Source organism: Sapajus apella, unplaced genomic scaffold, assembly GCF_009761245.1.
Source record: "Sapajus apella isolate SASKATOON/1434 unplaced genomic scaffold, GSC_monkey_1.0 scaffold14, whole genome shotgun sequence".
In the NCBI taxonomy this organism is placed as follows: domain Eukaryota; kingdom Metazoa; phylum Chordata; class Mammalia; order Primates; family Cebidae; genus Sapajus; species Sapajus apella.
This window is the reverse complement of record NW_022436954.1, coordinates 14,689,479-14,694,964: the sequence shown is the minus strand read 5'-3', so window position 1 is coordinate 14,694,964 and position 5,486 is coordinate 14,689,479.

Genomic DNA, 5,486 nt, shown 5'->3' with positions numbered 1-5,486 from the left:
AACACGGCCTCAAAGGGATGTGGTTGGAATGAGGCAAGTCTGAACATTGTGAAGTTCTGTGCTATTTCAACACTCTTCCCTCCTGTAGCCCAGAACCAGTACCCAAAGGAGGACATCTCATTAATGATGTTTCTTCTGAAACGTGGATTGGAAGCTGTGTACAAATCGAGCTCAAAGAGGAGCCAAATGACAAGCATAGTCCCACGAATGATTCTGTAGACAGCCTGGCTGGCTACGTTTTTTGGTAACTTTTCCTATTTAGATAAAATTTAAGCTTCTCTGCCAACCACAGGTGTTGTTTCTCATTTAAGTTCTTGGACACTTAGAACAACTACTTTAAATGTTTCTTTGAAATGCCTAGAAACTTAGCCCTATCAAATCTCCATTAAATGATTAATTTATTTTTTGTGCAGGTCCTGACTTACTTTGACACTCTAATGTGCCATGGTTCCTAGCTCTTCTGAAGAAGAAAATTCATGTGAGTACTCCTGGATAAGGTCAGACTCTCAGGCCCTCTAACATGATTGCAGGAAAACTTACTTGCATAATCTCCGCCTTCTACTTAGTGGGGTCATCAGGTAACTGGCTTTTGGGGTTCACAGAGATGACACCAAACACCAAATGAACTTTGGAGAGAGCCTTAAATTTTTATTTGAGCATTAAACACATTCCTATTAATTTGAGCTACTATTTTGAAACTGTTAAAAATAATTGAATCACCTGATTACATGCACTCTTATATTATGCTTAAGATGTCCATTAATTCACTTGTTTGTTTATTTGTATATGAACATTCTGCTCTCAGAATGGAGAGACTTTATGAACAATTCGTAGCTTGATTTGTTTTAATCTTTTTTGGCAAGTTATCTGAAATTGTCTACTTTCTGACCTCTATCCAGATAATTAAGATTAGAAAATAAAATAGTGTATTTATATTCTAGAGACGTACTCTTAGGAAAAGGAGGAACCAGAATAACTGGTATGCCTTGTATGGTATTCAGAGAAATCTTCTGTTTCTCTTCTTTCATTTGACTCTCTCTCTGTGAAAAAAAAAAAAAATATATATATATATATATTATATATGCATTTCTTCTTTCCACTTGTTCCAACCTCATTTAACCTTTATTTTTCTACTAATCAGTTTTGAGAAAGAAATTACATGATGTCTGTCTATTTTAGTTAGTTAATGATAACTCAAATTCAGGTTTTCATTTTTAATGAAAAGATGAATTGGGTTGTAAAAATTTATCAATATAAAAACATGCAGATTTATTCGTGAGCAGCCTTGCTCACAGACATGATGTCAGTGCTGAGGATGATGCTGGTGATTTGTTTTGGAATGGGATAGTGACATCAAGAAAGCTTGTTTAGGGGCTCAGCCCTCTTCCTCTGGAAGCATTCCAAGAAAACATCAACTTTTTTTCTACAGTGGTATAGTAATTATCATCCTATAAAAGTGCTATTGTGGATAATTCTCTCTTCACTCATCTCTCAAGGAAAGAAAAGTGAATTAAGAAGGTTTATTAAGAGTAATTATCTTTTTAAAGCCCTTAGTTCAAGGTGTATGCTATTAATGGTGCATATGCTCAGGGTAGAAACCTTCCAAGGAACACAAGGTAACAGATTGCTGGTCTCACTGAACACACTGCTGCCACCTTCTTACCACTCAAGATTTTACTGAAGAAATTATTTAGCCCCATGAGGAATTCAGACACAAGATACACATATGAGCTGTAAAGTGAGTTTCCAGATTCAAACGACTCTATCATTTCCTAACTGTATCACCTTGAGCAAATTAATTATTTTGTTTTTCACAGCCATAAAATGTGTCACATCATAATCAGACATGAGGATTAAATGAGTAAACAGCTATAAAGTATTAGCAAAATGTCTGGAAGATACCAAGTGCTAACTAATGTATTAATTATCAGTAGTTCAATCTGGATATCTGTGTATAGGCAATGTATCTCTAAATAGGGATTCCACTGATTTTAATTTAGCTTTATCTGGAGACCAAAAATACATTTATTGTTTATATAATCAATGAAATTATATAAATGAATAATTGAATGAATGCAAATTAAAGCAACATATTATTTTTCATCTTATCATTTAGTGAATATAAACAAGATTCATAATATTTAGTGTTAGTAAGGCTGTGTGGAAGATAACTCTTTAATATAATATTAATGGGGATAAAATCTAGTATAGGTTTTTGAGAGGAATGTCATAGAATCTATCAATGTTAAGCATGTAATTTCTTTTGTCTTTATGATGACATGTCTAGGAATTTTTCCAACTGAAATATCCGAATCAATAAGTAAAGATGTCTGTAAGTGTTGTTCATTGCAACATTATGTGTAAGGTGAGATATTATAACAACATAAATGTCAAGCAAAAATGGATTGGTTAAAGGAATTGTGATGTAACTACAAAATTAAATAATATTAAGCAATTAAAAAGAAGGAAAATTCATAAATACTGTCATCAGATAATGCCTACCCATACAAACTGTTAGATTAAAATTTCAAGAATGTTAATATATTTTTATAGAGTAGAACACATAAATTACTGCACATATACAATATCCCTACATACAAATGCCCTTCTGAAGAACATGAACTAAACTGTTTTTTTATGTTTTTTTTTTTTTTTTTTTTTTTGAGATGGAGTCTTGCTGTGTCACCAGGTTGGAGTGCATTGGCCTGATCTCGGCTCACTGCAACCTCTGCCTCCAAGGTTCAAGTAATTCTCTTGCCTCAGCCTCCCGAGTAGCTGGGACTACAGGCTCATGCCACCACACCAAGTTAATTTTTGTATTTTTAGTAGAGATGAAGTTTCACCATGTTGGCCAGAATGGTCTCAATCTCTTGACCTGGTGATCCACCTGCCTTGGCCTCCCAAAGTGCTGGGATTGCAAGCATGAGCCACTGTGCCTGGTCTAAACTGTTATTTCATTTTAAAAATTTTGAATAACAAAAAATAATTGTATATGTTTATGGGGTACAATATAATATTTGGATATATGCATACATTGTGGAATGATTAAATGCTTATATTCATCATTAGAGGATCAAGTGATTGGTAGTATCCTTTGACTTTAAACTTTCCATTATTTGTATAAAATATTTTTCAAGAGCCATTCTTTGCTTTCATAATTTATAAGAATGCCAGTGAAAAACACTTGTTTTATTTAAATAATTTTACTTTTGGTTAGAACTGCAGGGTGTTTTAGGAACTGGTTTTTGAAGACTTATCTTTTAAAGTCAGTTCAAAAACTTACATTATGCTGAGTGTTGTGAAATCATTAAGCTGATAACTTTCTAGTCAATAGAGCATTTACCAGAATTATATCTAAACACAGTTTTCTTGAAGATCTATTCAAAGGCAGGGAATTTATTTTATTTTACTTTAAGTTCTGGTATACATGTGAAGAGCATGCAAATTTGTTTCACAGGTATACATGTGCCATGGTGGTTTGCTGAACCTATCAACTCATCATCTAGGTTTTAAACCCCACATGCATTAGGTATTTGTCCTAATGCTCTCCCTCCCCTTGCTCCTCACCCCTTGACAGGCCCTAGTGTGTGATGTTCCCCTCCCTGTGTCTCCTTATTCAACTCCCACTTATAAGTGAGAACATGCAGTATTTGGTTTTCTGTTCCTGTGTTAGTTTTCTGAGAATGATGGTTTCCAGCTTCATCCATGTCCCTGCAAAGGACATGAACTCATTCTCTTTATGGCTGCATAGTATTCCATGGTGTATATGTGCCACATTTTCTTTATCCAGTCTACAATTGATGGGCATTTGGGTTGGTTCCATATCTTTGCTATTGTAAATAGTGCTGCAATAAACATACGTGTGCATATGTCTTTATAGTAGAATGATTTATAATCCTTTGAGTATATACCCAGTAATGGGATTGCTGGGTCAAATGGTATTTCCAGTTCTAGATCCTTGAGGAAGCGCTATACTGTCTTCCACAGTGGGTTGAACTAATTTACACTCCCACCAACAGTGTAAAAGCATTTCTGTTTCTCTATGTCTTCACCAGACCTGTTGTTTCCTGACTTTTTAATGATTGCCATTCTAACTGGCATGAGATGGTGTCTAATTGTGGTTTTGATTTGCATTTCTCTAATGACCAGTGATGATGAACTTTTCTTCATATGGTTTTTGGTTGCATAAATGTCTTCTTTTGAAAAGTGTTTGTTTATATGTTTTGCCCACTTTTTGATGGGGTCGTTGGTTTTTTCTTGTAAATTTGTTTAAGAAGAAATGCTAGTCCTCATTCCTTTAAATAAACATTCTTTTGGACAATAATATTTTGCAGAAATTCTGGAAAGAAATGACAGTACAGATCCTCCTTGACTTATGATGGTGTTATATCCTGATAAACTTAGCCTAAGTTGAAAATGCGTTTAATACACCTAACCTACAGAGCATCGAATCTCAGCCAGTCTACTTTAAATATGCTTGGAACACTTTACATTAGCCTATAGTTGAGCAAAATCATATAACACAAAGCCTAATTTATAATACAGTGTTGAATACTGTATATAGATGGATGTTTTGTAGACATGATAGGATGTAAACAAACAAAACGCTAGATTCAAAAGACACTGATGGCCGGGCATGGTGGCTCAAGCTTATAATCCCAACACTTTGGAAGACCAAGGCAGGTGAATCTCTTAAGCCTAGGAGTTTGAGGCCATTCTGGGCAACATGGCAAAACCCTGTCTCTACAAAAAAATGCAAAAAGGTAGCTGGGTGTGGTGGTGTATGCCTGTACTCCCAGCTACTTGGGAGGCTGAGATAGGAGGATTGCTGAAACCCAGGTTGTCGAGTCTGCCTTGAACAGTGATGGTGCCACTTCACTCCAGCTTGGTGATAGAGTAAGACCCTCTCTCAAAAACAAAGCCAAACAAAACGAACAAAAACACTGGTAATGCAGTACACTGTAGAGTTTTCGTACTTTACCAGCATGGTTGACTGACAGCTGCCAATCTCTGCTTCTGCCCAGCCTCGTGAGATAGTGTTGTAAAACCCACGTCAATTGCCTGAGAAGAGATCAAAATTCAAAGTATTACTTCTGCTGAATGTGTAAGGCTTTTGCACCATTGTAAAGTCAAGAAATTGTAAGTTGAGTCATTGTAAGTCAGGGACCATCTGTATTACAAAGAGAATTTGATGGCAGATTCAATACTAAACTGGATGTCCAAGTTATGTTTCATCTCTTGAGTTTGGCTGAAGCATGCCTAGAAATGGAAATGGTAAAGATGAAAGATGGTAAATGGGGTATTTGAGCCTGGATGGCAGAGGAAGAACAACCAACCTCTGACAACAACACTTTAGTTCCTGGAGGCAGAGACCGGCACTACCATTGCCTGCGCCCCGTGGTTCAATGTGGTTTTCCTTGGATGAAATCAATTGCATTGATTTTTTTTTTTTTTTGAGACGGAGTTTCACTCTTGTTACCCAGGCT